We start from the raw sequence: 17815 nt of genomic DNA on the forward strand, positions 1-17815 counted from the left end.
AGAGAGAGAAAGAGAGAGAAAGAGAGAGAAAGAGAGAGAAAGAGAGAGAAAGAGAGAGAAAGAGAGAGAAAGAGAGAGAAAGAGAGAGAAAGAGAAAGAGAGAGAAAGAGAAAGAGAGAGAAAGAGAGAAAGAAAGAAAAGATCCCACTACAAAGAGGTACATTCTTTATGTAATTTTTCTCATGCCAGAAAGTATTAAATATAGAGAAAAAATTGTCTGATGTCTTATGACTAAATAGTACTGTTCTACTTAGTTCTGGTGATTTTTTTAGTTTTGTTTTTTTCACTGGGAAAGTACTACTCTATTGTACACATTTTCATTTTTAATGGATGATTCACTTGCTTGATAATAAATAGAAGAAATGCCTTAGTAACGTAATCAAAAATATGCAGGCATGTGTTTCCAAAATTAATTTTGATATTTCCTGTCACTGAACTTGCCTCATCAGAGCATAATAGTAATTTTATAGATGTAGCAATGCTGATTTCACCACATAAGAATCTACAGGAACGTTTGAAGTTGCGCATGTTCAAGATTTTTTTTTTGTCCTGAACAGCGACACAGACAGTAAGTTTCAAATTCCTGTCATCTTCCCAGTAAGTCACACAGAAATGAGATTCAGGATTTCCAAAGGGCAATAGTTGATATTGCAATCTATGTGCAGCTACAGGTCTTCCCTTATAAAAAGATGGAAGTCTAAGTGATCACTATTAAGCATTTTTTCACCATTTAAATTGCTTTCTTACTATTTAAAATGTGTATCTCAATCCTTTTAAGTAATTAGGCAATCCGTAAAAAAACAAAAAATCATTTGGGCCGTTACAATTATTGCTCAAGTGTAAATTTATATAAGCACTGCACGGGCTATACTGAACACTTCTTTTATAAAAGACCTTTTCCTCCTGTTTCACACAACATTTTTCAGAAAATAAGCAGTTGCACAAAAATGTTAACATATGGCAGTATTTTTGGAACTGCTGTAGAAATTAAAGGCAATAAAAATTGCCTTGGACAAGAAAGGACAAATAGGCCAAACCAAATAATTATTCTTGCAGCTTTCTTTAACCACTAACTCCATTTTATATGCAGTTTCCGATCTCTCATATTAAATCTGATCATATATATTTAATTCCATTCTTAAAAATTTCAGTAGACAACTTCAGTGCTAACCTACAACTGCCCTGTCAGAAAATCTTTGATGTCACAGCATAATAGCTCCTGAAAGAACAGCGCTAATACTTAATGTAACATGAAACCAGGGCCCTGCAGTGGGGCTGTCTGCTGTCAGGAACAAACAGTTTCACTGCTGCTCCCCAGAAGTGACAAGATTGAGAACTAACAGGGCAGCACCTCCTCGGTGCTACAGGAGACCTGTGCACCAGAGTCACTGCCAAATCCCACAGAGTAACTTTACTAAACAACAAACAAACAAAAAACACACACTAAGTAAAAATGTCCAGCACTGCAGCTACAGATGTTCTCTTTACCTCTTGCAAATACAGTTTATGTGAATATCAATTATTTCCATGCTGCAAGTGATAAAACAGGACTCTGTTTTTATGTGGAATTTCTTTATATTTCATGCTTGCAAATAAAGATTCTTGTGCTACCCTATGCATCTCAGATTTTTTTCTAGAATTTATTATTTCCGTGCTATAATCATTAGATCTCTTTAGGTTCTGAATTGAAATTTTAAGACTAAAAGTATTGCTAGTTGGCCAGTTGGCCTTCAGCAGAAAAGAAGATGCTGTCTTCTGTTGCTAACACAGGTGCTCACAGGTCCACCTATGAACTTAGTATCATATTTTTGACTAATGAAAATCATTGCACCCATTGTCAGAAAGCACTGGAAAGATCAGATTCCAAAAATCTTGCGCATACCCTGTTCTGAATGGCACTGAATGTCTCTTTCTCAGTGCCCCTTTCTACAGGGCGAAAAGGGTCCCAGAGGAGGGATGAGATACTCACAGAATCAAGTGACATATGTGACTGCTTTGTCCTCCATATTTTTACCTCTTTCAAAACATTTTTAAGATTCAGGTGTAATATTACTTTAGGTCAAAATGTATTACTGTACATGAGAGTACCAGGCTCCTATGGAAATCAATTCCATTGCTGGATTTATTTTCTCTCTTGGAAAGCTGAGTAGTCTATTTTATAAACTAGCAATAGCTGTATTTTTAACGTTTATAAAACCTGGCCTCTGGCTAACTTGTAAACATAAGATATATTATCCTTTTGTTTGTAAAGCTTAATCCTGCAACTGTCAAGCTGAATAAACCTTCAGAATAATAGCAAAAATATTAAAAAAGGAGCCATCACTAACAGAAAACTGAGCTCAGATTGAGATAAAAATGTCAGTGACACAAGTTTTTGACACATTTGGCACTACTCATAGAACTGGGAGCACTTTTACCATTTAAACTTCTTAAAAGCATTCTTGGGCTATTTGATTTTAAAAGTCATAAGGAGAAAAAATGTTTTTAAAAGGATCGAAGCTTCACCCTCCTCCTTCAATGAATCTCTGGTAATTAGCAAAAAAAAAGTCATAGTGGTTTAAGCATGTAGGACCTTGACACTGAATTGGATATGATATTCTTCTGGTGTATTCAGAGCACATGTCCATACAGCAGCATAAAGTTTACCTGCTCATACATCTGTAAGTCTTAGCATTTGGTCCCAGAACACATTTAAACACACTAGCCATGGTGCAAACACTGAGTTAGAGACATTCTTTATACCTTGCAGTCACAGCAGATTGCACAAGAGGAAAGAAGGTACTGTGAGCAGAGAAACATGTCAGTAATCACGGTCTGTGGCGGCATCAAAACAATTGATAACGCCAAGTTCTCCTCCCTCGCCCTGAGTGCTGGCGCCCACTGCTCCCCAAGCTGCATCAGAGGCGTGTTGTTCCTCCTCCTAGGAGTGCAACCAGAACTGCTCTCCCTGCTAGAACTGGCTGTCCCTCCACTCAGACACTCTATGGTCTGAGCTGTGGTTTCAGCTAGCTCTCTAGCACAGTGATATTGCGTTTGAAGCAATCACACAGTCATTTACTGCACCTCAGCTGAGAGGCAGGAAAGAGGAGCTAAACGTATGATTTCTTCTGTCCTTTCAGCTAGACGTGCAACAACATGTCTGTCTACATGCTAATCTAGGCTATATAAATACTTTTACCTCAGCTATTTTAAAGACAGAGCATAAAAAGAAAGACAAACAATCAAGATTTAAGCTAGCTCTTAACTGTACCCCTATTCCATCCTGGTGGGAGCGAGCAAAAACTCATGCAGAGACAATGAAAGTCTCTTCCCTCAAAGATTTGAAAAGATCAAGGTTTATTCCTGCTGAGGAGAAATGGCATCCATTTCCTTTGCTGGAGATATCTAGGATTTTCCCCCAGCTTCCTTTTGTTTGTTTCCTTTTTTATTCAGTTTGTCCAATTGAGCCTTTGTAACGCTTGGTCAGGAATTTGGGGAATAATGGACAAATATTTATTTAAAATTCATATATAGTTGACAGCAATAGCAATCGTACAATTACAGAAAAAGATTCTCTGGCTTCTATAAAACTACTGAGGTAGTGCCAAGATTATGCTTCTTAACAGAACAGGTGAGAGGAGGAGGAGGAAAACAATTAGAACCATTACATGGCCAAGACATCTTGAGTCAAGATCAAATATCTGACAGTATTGCCTAGAGATCTCAGCTCAGACAAAGCTCACATCTAATAATTGTCTGAAGAAGGCTCATTTGGAACAAGTTTAAAAAATGGTAGTAGGAAGTAGAGAGACCTTTGAAAAATAAAAATCAATATAAGCAAATATAATTTATTTTCAGAATTTTATATACCAACAATAGACAGACATTATTAATTTCTGCAGATACATAACATAGTTCAAACAAAAAAGAAGTAAAATCTGGGTCAAATGTTGGTCTCCTGATAAAAAATCTTAGCAATTTCACATTAAACATAAGTTGATTATAAAGAACATATTTATTTAGCATCAGTAATTATGTAAAATGAGCCATTCCCTCTAGAGATTATCCGTAGCCTTCTAGACAAAACAAGCCCCAGAAGTTTTTAATCCTGACCATGTTACGGGCTGACCATTAAACAAAGGAGCAGGTCAGTGAGGAAATTCATAAGCCAAAAAACTATATAAACCACCACTAGTGAATAAGGATTCAGCCCTCCAAAGTGCTAAGCATGTTGGCCCCAATCCAATGAAGTACTTAACTACATGCTGAATTTTAAGCACATACATAGTCTCATTCCCACTGAGATTATTCCTGGGCTTTAAAGCTCACCATGTGCTTGTATAGTTTTTTGAACTAGGACCAGAGCACTTGGTATCTTCAAGGACTTGAACCCTTGAGTGTTAGAAGCTGGACCTGGAAGAGCTCAAGCATATGAGTTTTTACCTGTCTTAATCAATAACTCTGAATTTCATTCTAAAGATGTGAACCACATAGAAATTACAAATTCAGATTTTGACACCCCAATACAACTAAGTATAACCAAATATAAATAAATAATTAAATAAATAGGTAACTAGATAAATAGATAAATAAATATTCTCACCTAGGTCTATACAGGGAACCTAAACCCATCAACTCCTCTGTCTGAAAAAACATATGTCCTGCCAAGTTCAGTCTTAAGAATCAATACCGGGAATAAATGCCAGCTCTCTAATTTGTCATTGCTGTTTATTTTAATACAAAAATGGTGAGAAGAGGCAAACTTCTCTTCGCACTTTTGATTGTAGTCATTTTGGCTCCAACACCAGAGAATAGGCAGCCTGTGGCTGTCAATGGCTTCTGGCAAATGAGAATCTCTTTACCCAGCAATTGCTTTCACCACAACTCTGGAATTCACCACGAGGAGAGGGAGGCCCAAGTGTGACACTGAGTATGCTTTTGGACAAGCAAAATACCAGAAGAGCAAAATGCAAATAAATTAATTTTGCACATCAAACAAATCATGGCTAATATTAAACAGCCTTTTATCTGCATGCAAAAGGGGTAGTTTGTTTAATGTTCTGCTTTTTTTTGTTGTTTTTTTTTTAATTTCAGGGCCCTATTAATTTAAAAAAAAAAAAAGCTGCTCTGAAAAACCAAATATTTTTAAACACAAGTCATTTTATTAGAATTTGAACTTTAAAAAAGCTTTGTAAGATCCTGACACATTAATCAAGTGAGTACTTGCACAGAGAAACTTAGAGGGAATAGAATGAACCACATGCACCTTTATGTCAGAAAAAAAATTTGAAACAAATTGTGGAAGGCTATTTTGTGCAGTGGCTGCTGTGCCTCATTTGGACAACTGTGTTACACTGTGGCATAGAAATGAAATAGTGAACATGCATAACCAGTCATAGTGTGATCCTAAAATAATCAGACAGTTGGCTGCCACGATCTAGCAGCTCTAACTAGATGGAATATTGCTGTGGGGATCCATTTGCTGGTCCACAGCATTCACCAAGAAAAAGCATTAATATGCTTCACAGCATTTTTTTATGTGCTTACGAATTCCAATGAAGACACAGTAATGAATGATCCTGCTAACCCTGGGCACTCTTAGAAGAAACACTGAGGATACACAGATCCTTCTCTGGAAGTTTCTGTGGCTTAATGTCTTTTGTGATAAAGCTTCACATTTCTTGTGGTTTTGGATTGGCTCTCTGTTTGTTACCTCTGCATCTCAGTTATTGAAACATAGGCCCAGCCCAGCCTACCACACACAACTGGAAGGCTGCAGGCCATGGGCCAGTTCTTCTAAAAGAACTGTCTGCCACAGAAAATCAAAAAAACACTTTTTGCTAAAAAGTACAAGAACTGCACTATTTTCCAGAAAGCTGAGAATATAGAAAAACTCTTTCCCTTTTACATAACACAGTATTCACAGTTCTGGAGGTTGTACATCCCAGTTATCAACAGCTGTTCAATCATTACTCCCCCTCTAACCTCAATTAATATCGCATTTGATTGTGAGTGACTAAAGTGCTGATTTTGATATCTCATCCTCAGTTCTTGGAAAGTGAAAGAGCCTAAGCGAAGAAGGAGAATAAAGTAATTAGGTATGCCTTGAATGGCTGCAACCACTAATGCTTATTTGCCCCCACACATCCTAGGGTTTTTTCCTGTCTGTCTGCTTCTCATCCTATCCCCTTTCTTCCTTTTGTTTCCTCTCATTCAAGTATTCTCCTTCCCTTCCCATCCCCAGAAACTACTTCAGATTCTTAAGTACCTATTTGATTTCTGTTTTGCTTTTAGCTAGTCTCAAAACTTCATCACCAACAAGATCAAAAGAGCATAAAATAAAATCTCATTTCACATCCAACATTCAGACCACAAACTGGTGTGCAAGTGTATTGGGATTACTAATTTACACTGATCATCTAGAATCTGTTAATCCTTTTGAAAATATTTGCTATCAACCAGCTGTCACAATGATCAGTAAAACACAAAAATGTTTACAATTCATGCCAACCATTCACAGACGGGTCATATAAATAATATTTATGTACACTTCTAAAAAACATTGATGTGATCAAACTGATCCACTCAAACCTATACCAGAAACCTACATTTTCTCTGACAGCAAGGACAGAAAACTTGGGTCCCAAAAAACTTGCTGTGAACAACTTGATCAGCAACAGAAAAGGAGAGTTCAGTCTTGGATAGTGTAAGCACTAAAGGGACTTCTTCAACCACTGCATGTTATCTTCTTCCATTACACCACTTACATAGAGAAGTTTTAAAAAATTACCTATATCAAGTTATATCCAAATACTATGTGACTACAGAAAATCTCTATGCATGTTCAACAGCAATATGGGCATTACAGTTGCTGTAATATTCAGTTCAATTATAAATGCATTCACTCATTCTTCCCTCCCATCTTTGTCCTTTCATAGCCCTTCCCCTCCTCTTCCTCTCCCTTTGTTTTTTCATCTCTTCTTTTCTCCCACACACTTTCAAGAAGGCCCGATTCAGCACAGTGTGGCATCATCAGGGATCAGCGACAGCTGCTGTTCCAGCTACAACAGTGAGTGGATTTAAAACAAATCAAGGGACAGCTTTAAAGTTTGGGAGAGTTGTTTAAGCTGAATATGTAATAACGCTGCTGAGGATTTGGACTTTAGCTACACTCAATAGGGGTGCTTCATTACCTACTTGTGGGAATGTCACTTGTCTGCGGTGAGGTCACAGCCTCCTGGCGGTAAATTCCGTATATGCTGTTTAGCCCGGTCAGCTGAAAACAAACTAGCAGATGCCACCCTGATTTGCATCCAGTTGCTATTGATACTAAAGGGACAATATGTGAAAGACAGGAAGTATCATGTGGGAGCCACGCTTCACCAGTGTGAGGGGAAATGAGCCTTCACCTTCTTTATCTAATAATCCCAAGCAGAATTACTGAAATAGAAAAGCCTCCCACAGCAGGAGCACGGCAATCAAAACCAGTTTGGGGATGGATTTGACTCATACTGGTTTATTGGTTATCCTAGGCATTTCTGTGCCAGTTTGACTGTGGTGGAGGGGAGATTCATCAGAAGTAAAAACAGCAACATCTTAAACCTTGATGTTTGCACTTCTAATGGAAATCGCCCATACAGACAATTCAGCAAAACAGTTTCCTGCTCCTTTTGGGTTTGGTTATGTTGCACTCATATTGTGAAAAATTACATTCAACCTGCCCAAGGGAAGACTTCATAAATTAGAAACTCCAGCTAATTCTCAGTAATAAGTCTTTAGGTACATTTTAACTCCCATCCACATTTTCTCTTTCTCTGAAAAGACTACACAACACTCACAGAACTCTTTCACTTTTACATCATTGTGATGAGTTTGTGTTTGCAATTTGATCCCGTTCCATCACAGAGTGTTGTGCAATGGTGTTTTCAAATCAACCTTCAGTGGGCACACCCATGCAGCCCATAAAACACATGGCAATGCGGCTGCAGTAAAATACACAAAAAAAGCTACATACACAGCGTAGCTGCACTGCCACTGCTAATCAGAGTTTTTGTTACATTTTTAAACATCACAGATTGAATCCTTCTTGTCTACAGAGGGTAGAGAAGTTAAAAATAATGAGAATTTCCACTGACTGAAGAAAGACACTAACCAGGTGGAAAGAGTGTGTGGACCAGCAAGGAAAGAAAAGCCTTTTGGCTTCTACCAAAGGTTGAGGGAAGATCTTTGAAGCAGGGAACAAGGGCCCACTGAACTACTTGAATAGCAGCAGACTTGGCTCCTCTTAAAGTCCAGGCTGAATGTTGAGGGGAAGCACAGAGACACATGAGAATGAGATTACACTTTCTCTTGCTTATGTTACTGAGCATTATGTGGCAATACCTTTCTTTCTTGGTCTCTTGCTTCACATTTTGCCATCTCACTACTTTTCTCTAAACTGACTCCTCTCGGTCTGTGTTGCCATCGTCACATCCCAACACCAGTCTACTACCTTCTAGCTCATGAAATCAAGGTGAAAAGCCGATGATATCTAACTTGCTTTGAAATGAATAAATTGTTACTTCCAAAGAGAAACATCATGGGCACCATAACTTCCATGTGCAAAGAATAATGGAACTAATGAATAATGGGAACTAGGGTGTATAGAAGGCAACCAGAAAGGATATTCCTGGAATTCATCTTTGACCTTTTGTTTAAGCAATGAGAGTAGATACAGACAGCAGAATGTAAGAATGTATGCATGTAAACTAGAGGTGAATACTCAATTTCACTCATAGGGACTACCATAACAAAATCACTACTAAATATATGTTGAAACACAACTAATTAAGGACATTAAAAAAAAAAGCCATGTTCATATCTATATATAGTTACACTAAGGTTGAATAAAGTATATACCCACTGCATAGCCTACATAAATCCCTTAGCAGAAGAAAAATATGAAAGGACCTGCAAGAAGATAATCTGCCCTTGGCAGATCAGGTATGAATGAAAGGAAAAAATAAAATAAAATATAAAGACACAGCCATAGTCTCCACAATAAAAGGAAGCCAGCAAGCCAGCAGTCAAAATCCCCACATGCTGCATAATATACTACACCAGGAGACCTGCTGGAAGACAGATATGGAGGGACAGTTGGCCTAACATGTAGTTTATATGAAGTGAATTCCTGTTACTATCATCCCAAAGGCATAAAAAAATATCATGTAAGCAAACCTGATTCCACCCTGATTGACACAAAATTATTCTCTACCGTTAATCCAATACAAACAGGGCCTTGACACGCAAGCCCCATCCCCACATAGTCACAAAAAGTTCTTTCCATTGAACCCAGAAGGAACTGCATCCTGGCCTAAGGAATGTGATTGTGGCTAGAGTAAAAAGGCACCCTGCTGCTTAAGGAAACAGAGTAACACTGGCTTATACCAGCTGAGAATACGTCAAATACCAAATTATATCAAAATATTCCTCTGAAATAGCTCAAAGTTCAAATTCCATATATATCAAATCCTTCAAAATATTCATTCTAATAACTATAAGCCAGTCAGACTGGCTTATATGACGCTGCTCTTCTCCAGAAAGTTCCCAAAATCTTAGTCCTCATCTAGTTCCACCTACTACTTCAACAGGTGGATTTGGTCTTTCTGAGGTAAAATGCTGTGAATGTCCTTAGCACTACTACTACACTGAGGAAAGGAAATGAGGATTCACTGAGCCAGTTGAAACTTTAAGAATGTAGATGGGCAGCCCCATCCTATCTTAGCTGGAATTAGGCCATGACACTGAGGTTAACCCCCGACTTGTGCAAAATACCATGGGTTTTCACTAACCACAAATGGTCAGGAGCTTGGTGGAATGAGCCCATCCACAGCAATCTCACAGATGTAAGAAGCAGCAGAACAGTCTCTGAAAAGGTAGGATTCCAGGTCAAAGTACCCATGGATACATCCATCAGTCATCACGTAAAACTGAACAAAACTAAGACTGCAAGATTGCTGCAATACAAGCACAGTGCAAACATCTGTTTAAGCACAAAGCCTTCCTAAAACTTCACCTCAGTAGTTCTGGAGCATTAATGGACAGAGCCTCTGTGGAACAAGCATCTCTGAGTAATGAGGAAACTCACAGAGCTCTCTGCCTCCTCCACACTGGGACACTGACCAACACAGTTTATGAAGTAAACAATTCAACAGCAGCCCTTCCGGAACAGCTCAGGGTGATCCACTCAGGAATTAAAGTCACATTTATTCCAGAAAAGGGTTTCCAGATAGGGAGCACCCTGCAGTATTTTATGCCAATTTTCCCACAATGGCAGGTCCTTGGAGTAATATATAAATTCTCCTTATGCTGTGTAACAGTTAGTTGGAATTAATAAACACATATTGTTTCATTAAAAATATTATGTTCCAGCACATGCTTTTAATTTGCCATAAAGTATGGTATGTAAGAAATCACACCATTTGCAATAAATCTGAAAAGATATTAGCATTTTTGTTTCTAATACAAGATATTTTATGCAAGTCATAAAATTTCAGTGGTACATGGAAAGGGTCTTAGCAAAATACACAAAAAAATTTGACTATAAACAAGCCATCATTCTGGTAAGAGGAAATACAAACAACCAGAATAAAAATAGTTGATGCACAAAAGCCATAATGAGGGGGTTGCTCAAAAAATAACTTCTACTTTGAATGGTTTGGATGAAATACAAATTATCCACAGAAAAGTGTGGACTGGCATAAATGTTTGTACAAAATTATAAGTATATTTCTAGAAGTATGCTAGAGACAACCGCCTGCATGCTGCACAAGGTCCCAACAACGCTCTGCGTAAGTGCTAGTGCACAGAGTCCAAACCACTGCATTTTAATTACTATGCAGCCTCAGATATATTGCCTTTGATATGGAAATGTTCCTGTTCTCTCATCTTCACATACAGTCTCATGCACAGAAATCTTTATCTGATTCATAAAAAATAAACTAGAATCCAATCTCAACACCTGACCTCAGTGCTTAGAAGTTTTTTACTAAGCATGGTGTCACTATAAAAAGAATGGGTAATATTGGTGTAAAGTTAGATATTTGGAGCAATGATATGAAGGATTTGCAGTTAGGAATCAAATCAATACTGCATCTCTGAGGTTTCAGAGTTTCCTATTGCCTTATGTCAGTCTACTAGTGACTGGAGACACAATTGACTACACCTTTCTGTCTAGCTCAAAAAGAAAGAAAAAATATTTATATGACATTTTGTCTTGCCACCAGTGGAAGAGATGCAATTCAGCCACTTGATGTATGTAATAGGTTCTGGAATCTAATAAATCACTAACATCAAACTTTTCACCTTTTTTTTTTTCTAAATTTGGATGCTCCTTTCTTGAACATATTTTAAAGGTATGTACAAAGTTTTGCACAAGAAGAAGGAAAACATTTCCCAAGCTTGACTTCAACAAACGGGTAAAATAAATATAAAAATACAAACCCAGTACTTTTCTGTATCTTATATTAATATGCTGCCCATAAGAAAGCTAAAAAAATTTGGCTTTGACAAATTCTACTAGTCAGTCAGAGAAAACATTAAACATTCAGACCTATTTAAGTAATTCTCCTAGCTCTATAGAATTACATTCTCTTTTTCTAAAGAATATGATCTGTGTAAGCTCTCTATAGATGATAATGACCCATCTGTAAATCATTTTGTTGCAGGTTGTCTGTTTTTTATCACTGCTAGTACCTGTCTGTCCTTGATATGATCCCCTTAAACACATTAACTTGATGGAATGTTTTGCCTGACTTCAAAAAAACATCCATTGATCCATTCTGCACTATAAATAAATTACCCTGATTAACCTAGTTTAACAATATACCTAATTTTATCTTACTCTTTCCAATTCACAAGATTCAAGAAATATTTGATTGAACTAATTGCCAAGCAATGATTTTCAGACTTGGGACACTGTTGGTTTTTTTTTTCTTCTTAATTTAAGAAGACAAAACAGTAAACGTAAAACTGATATGAGTATTTTAAAATATACAAGAGGAGGAGAGAAATGTCTGTGTACTGATTCTTGTTTCTTTAGGAGAAAATCTATTTTTCAGGTTCCTGTTCTACTAATTGAAAGAGAATTATTTAAAACTTCACTGAATACTTGAATATATGATGGGTATCTGTAGCAGTTTCACAGGTTACAAAGAACTCCAGACTTTCTGAAAGACAGTAAACTAAAATTTGGCAGGAAATCTCTTACAATGATGTCACAAATATTTGTTGTTGCCACAGAATACTGTTTTTAAAGAACACCTACTTCTGTGCTGAAAAGGCTTTGGGAACATGCAATTATCCAGTTTTATCACTGTAGAAATAGGCTGCTTTTCAGCAAATACGTCTATCAGATCTCTCTCTTCTGTGCAGAACTACATCTAAATAAAAAGGCACAGACATCACACCAGCCCAGTACACGACCTTACTAATGACAGGATTTTATGGTGTTTTGTTGTTTTCATAATATGATGTAAAGGCCTGCAATGACACATGTACAGATACATACTGTGGGAGGATCGTGTGTCTAAAAAACTCCAAACGTCTCATACAAAAGAAAAGAAAATTCAGTTTCTGTGGTTTGGTAATAATTCCCCTAAAAGTTCCCATTCTTGCTGTTCTACCTGAGGAAAAACAGAAAGTTGCGTTAATAAAAATTACACAAAAAGCCACTGAAAGAGATGGACAGAAAGCAGCTCGCTACAGTACAAATCTGAAACATGTACCTCTGTGTGTTTTGCTGCTACTTGATGAGTGAGCTCTGTGTGAACTACAGAACACATCACACAGCAGCACTTCTCTCCCGGGTTCTGACACCATGCAGAAATGCCTCAAAGCTCTGCCTCTGTGATTTATTGTACCAACTAAAATGTTTTAAAAATATGTTGCTGTATCACTGCAGTTGACATAGTTCACATATACACAAACACCCCTATTTACATAACTTTTGAAAACTTTAGGTATTACACACAAGGTCTGCCAAACCAGTCTGCTGATCTCTAAAGTGACACTGTGGAAAGAAGGAAATATACAGTATCCCATTGTATGGGATGGAAAGCAAAGTGGATCCTGGCTTCTCTTTCTGATGCAAATTTTTGTTCTGGGAAGTAAGTAAATAAATAAATAAATAAATAGACTGAAGCCTTTGGAGAGTGATCACTTAGAAGGGGGAAATCTACCCAACTGTAAAAGATTGATGGATATGCTTCATGAAGTGGTGTCTCCCAAGGTGATCACAGTGTTTAGCAGATAAAAGAGGACTAAAGAAACTTTCTAATGCCAACTGAGGAAATTTGTTATTGCCATCCTCATGCAAAGCTCTGGCCTTTATTGCCACAAGATAATTCAAGGCCTCCAAGAACTGCAGGGCTATGTAAATACTTTGGACTAAAAATATGATCAAAGATGCAAAAAACATGTCCAAAAATGTGGTTTTTTTCCCCTGTTGAGCAAAAGAAGATCGGCAGGAGATGACCATGAACAGTTGTTGGCGACATATTAAAAACCACTGGCGAGGGAACAAGCACTGGCAGTTCCCACTTGTGAACAAAATCAAGCTGACAAGTGAAGGCGACTAACTTTGGATATCAGCTAGTATTTTCTACAAGTATTTTCTACTGGCAAGGCACTTGTGGCCTTACCAGTGAAACTGATGGGCTCCACTTTGTTTCTCGTGTCGCTTTCCCCAGTGTGTAAACGCAAGAAAAGGAAAAAACGCAGCAGTTACATAAGTTGAGCAGAGAGTCGGGAACGTGCAGGGAGAGACAGCCATCTGTCTCGCTCCCTTTATGCTGTTATACACATGGCACTGGCTTGCACCCTGCAATCGAGCAGAGAAGGAAACAGAGGGAGCGCTGAGGCAGCCCAGTTCAGCCTCCCAGCAGAACCGAGACGGAGCTCTGAGCTGCAAGGGAGGAGGGAGAAAATAATGCGTTTAGCAGAGGATGCGAGACTGCCGACCAAAGGGCCTCTTACGCGCTCATCGCTGAATGAATTAAAGTTCCCGGGGAGGAGGCCGGGGGAAGCGGGGCGAGCGACACGAGAAGTGTGACAGGAGGGAAGGGACCGGGAGCCGCCAGCCGGGGACAAGGCGGGCACATGCCAGCGGCCCTGAGGGGGCGCGGGGACCGAGGGCTCCGGGCCCGGCCCGGGGGTCGCTGCGGGGTCCCCGGCCGGGGCTGGGCTGCCCGGCCGGGCCCGGCCCCGCGCCCCCTCCCCCGGCTGCGGGCGGGCGGCGCGGCCCGGGAAGCGGCCTGGAGAGCGGCGCTGGGAGCGATGCCCAGGGCTCACCTTCCCCTCCCCCCGGAGAAGAGCGCTTCAAAATGGTTTTGCAGGCGAGGCTGGACAGGCTGCGCTCGGTGCAGGGCTTCCAAGTGCAGTGCCTGGGTTGGTTTCCGTATATTCTTTGGCTTTTAATAGCTAGCTGAGGGAAAAAAAGAAAGCATTATTGTTTTCTTTCTTTCCTTCTCTCATTGCCTATTCTAAATTTGACTCCGAAGTTTAAGCGGTTGAATTGGCTAATTCTGAATACAGTCTATTGAGAGACCAGACACAGCAGTATATCCCTGTATAGCAATAGATACAATGTGCTGAATTGGCAGTCTAATTATAAATGTGGCATTTGGACCTCCTTTCAGACCCAGTGCCACCTTACCTTATGAGGGAACTTCAACTACAGCAACTGTTCAAAACAAAATGCCATTACAGGATCAGCTTCACCCAACACTGGAACCAGCCAGGGGATTGTTTTACAAACAGCCTTTCTCACTTAACACAAGAATGTATTATAAGGAAAAGTTATGGATAGTGCAGAGTCTGAAGAAAACGCGTATGTAGTTTCTGCCAGGTGTCGAGCTACTTCAAACTGCAGCATACTCCAAATGACCTCATTATTTTCTTTTAAATATACTCACTATAAATAATTATTCCTTAGTTTTACTAGAATGAGCTGCTAGGTACGCTTGCTGTTTATATTCCAAGCGTAGTGTGCATGTAACGTCATGAGCACAAAAACCCAAGAAATATCCTGGCTCAAAACAAAAACCTGCAATAAGATCTTGCCAAAGAATCATGGGGTGCTGAAAAAAAAAGTTTTTTAAAGTGTCTTTTCCAGGGAAATATTTGTATATAATGGCAGGCTACATTCACATATCTCACATTCATTCTTATTATTTACTTTATGGTATTATAATGGCTTAATTAAGTGAGTGGGCACAAGCACGTCAATAAAACAAGTCAAGTCAAGTTGAAGTCTCAAAACAGGTTTCAAGATTGCTCCATTACACGAATACAGAAAGGGAAATTCGTTAATTTTTTTTTACTTCAAACTCTATTTGAGGACTGGATAGAACCGTTCTCCTGTCCTCATGATCAGCACTGAAGATGGAAATGGCAAAAAATGTTAAAGTGAGGTAAAAGAAAGCAGTAGGAACAAAGTGCCGCTCGCGTGCCGAAGGCTATTTAAATTTGCTTAATAAACATATACCTTATCTGCAAACAGCAGGCGAAGATATATTACTTTATCACAGAAAGTTTCACCTCTCTGTTTTTGGGAAACACCCCTAGGACAGCACTAATCTGCCGTCCTCAGGCTCCCATCGGACTGCCTTTCCCTGCGGCCCCCCCCTTCCCCCCACCCCGGCCACTCAGACACAACACTAATTGTCCTTTCACGGTGCCACTTTCACTCCTTCCCATCCTTTCACAAATAACAAAACCGCAGCAAACCCCACGGTGAGACGGCCCGCAGGAAGCGCAGACAGCGCTCGGCTGGACAGGAGTGGTGCCTGCGAGTGACCTCCGGGCCCTGGCCGCGCGGCTCGGGCCGCGGCCGGTGCCGCCGGCCCGGGGACACGCTCTGGGGGCTCGGCACGCGTGGAACTACCTGCTCGCATAGCGCCTGTCTGCTCTCCCTCTCCCCTGTCTACACCCAGCCGCGACCCCGCCGCCGGTACACGCGTGCATGCATTACACGAGCGGGCAGCGCCGGTGCCCGCTCCTCCCCGGAGCAGGGCAAGCCGCAGAGGCACACTCATTAGCTCCCACTGATGATTCCTTTCAGGATCGTGAATGGAACAATTGTCAAAAACTGCGGGAAAAAAAACAAGCCCCGAGACTATTATATACAGACACAGCTTGTGTGCGCACATGTGACAGTTGCAGGCAACCCCGATCTGGCCATAAACTCTTCAGCGTTATCCGAGATAAAACATCAAATTGCTTGTACGGTAAAAGAGGCTTCTTATTCCCAATCCAAAAAAAAATAAACAGCTTCGAAGGTAGTGAAACCCAGGAAAAGAACAAGCTCTCCACAAGACACACCTTGCCTCACTCGTATCCTGCAGCACCGCCTGTAAACAGCTGCGCTAGCTTGTTGCGACAGCCACTATTTTATTTTAAAAGAAGAATAACAGTAATAATAGTAAGTGAAATACTTCCTGGAAAACTTACTTTGCATTTAGTTTAGGCACTATTCTTTTTTTCAGCTCGCAAAGGAAGCCGTTTTGTCCAGGTTAGGTATTGTCTACTTATGGATCAGCCTCTGGCTAAGGGTTTATTTTAATTTATGGCTTATGCATTCTTTTAAGGTCGATTTGCATGACCTCCGGCAAAGAGCTAAGGCAGCAAGAAATCCCAAGTCGACTGTTGCCACAAAGCGGCACGCATCTCCCCTTCCCCGGGTGTAAACAGAGTTCTCTGATGATGGACTGCCTTCTTCTCCACTCCTTGTGTATTACGAATTAGGGCGCGATATCGATTTTAAAGTTTTCGGTATAACTTTATCCGAAGGCTCTGCTGGGAGAGATAAGGCGGCGGCGGCGGTGGAGCAGCGCGGCGGCTCCTCGGGACAGCGCCGCGCCGTGGCCGAGCGCCGCACGGCCGCCGCCGCTCCCGCAGCTTTGTGTGCTCCCGGCAGCCGTCCCCGGCCAACTTCAAAGCACTCACCCACCTCAAACTTAGCTCAGAACCCACAGGCACGACTAAACTCCCTTCGCCTTTCTCCATCCCGCGTCTCTCGGGGTTATCCGCCAGGAGAAACCCACGCGAGCACTTCGGAGCAATGACAGCAGCGCTCCGCTCCCAAAGATTTATTTCGGATTTTATTTTTCCTCTCTTTCTCTCTTTCTCCCTCTCGTGTTAGTTCCTTACGTACAATATCTTCCCGCACCATGTGTTCGCCTGCCGTGGGTGATCTTAAAATACAACGCTGATCTGTCACTACATTTTAAAATAAACTCTACTCGGGAAGGATGAGAAAGTGTTGTGATTCAAAGGTACTGGGGTCCCTTAACGTCTCGGAAACCTCGGGATTCAAACAGCCCCGGAAACTCGCACGGGGACGAGACTATAACTACTTTTCCCTAAAGAGAAGGGGGGGGGGGAAGGAATAAAAAAGAAACACAACACCCTCGTGATATAAAAGTAAATAATCGTGCACGGGGAGGCGGGGGAAGGGGTGAATTCAGCAATGTTAAAAGCTAAACAACAGATCTGTCTCCGGACGCTGCTGCTTCACTCAATTGCAACTAATAACCCATTAAAGACAGCGCAGGGGGAACCGAATTCGCTCCTGCAAAGCGACATAAATCCAGCGAAAACCCATTAAACCACCGCCACCGCCACCAAGCCACGCAGCACTACACACCACAGCAAACAACAGGTATACAACACAATAGGGCTGGTTTTCCTGGTTACCTCCTCGGGATCCAGTGTGGCACAAAGCACTGGGAGAGCTCCTTTTTTTTTTTTTTTGCAACGCGCTTCGGTAATTTTCATTAAAAAAAAAAAAAAAAAAAAA

The 17815-nt window shown here is 40.4% G+C and overlaps 1 protein-coding gene and 1 long non-coding RNA gene across 7 annotated transcripts in view; one reads left to right on the forward strand and one right to left on the reverse strand.

The window, feature by feature from the left end:
• The window catches only part of SOX6 (SRY-box transcription factor 6), a 368642-nt gene extending 350844 nt beyond the window's left edge, over positions 1-17798 (reverse strand). Inside the window, exon 1 of one of the 2 annotated variants that reach the window (XM_015629858.2) lies at positions 17713-17798. The gene's annotated coding sequence lies outside the window, so the exon portion shown is untranslated. Of the gene's footprint in view, positions 1-16467; positions 16859-17712 lie in introns of those variants that run through there. The other variant, XM_015629859.2, reaches the window with a different exon arrangement.
• The window catches only part of LOC107205477, a 3914-nt gene continuing 3524 nt past the window's right edge, over positions 17426-17815 (forward strand). For 2 of the 5 annotated variants that reach the window (XR_004497891.1, XR_004497894.1), the window contains exon 1: positions 17427-17677. This is a non-coding gene — a long non-coding RNA (uncharacterized LOC107205477). Of the gene's footprint in view, positions 17678-17815 lie in introns of all 5 variants that reach the window. The other 3 variants (XR_004497892.1, XR_004497893.1, XR_001521971.3) reach the window with 2 other exon arrangements.

This window comes from Parus major, chromosome 5, assembly GCF_001522545.3.
Source record: "Parus major isolate Abel chromosome 5, Parus_major1.1, whole genome shotgun sequence".
Taxonomy (NCBI): Eukaryota; Metazoa; Chordata; class Aves; order Passeriformes; family Paridae; genus Parus; species Parus major.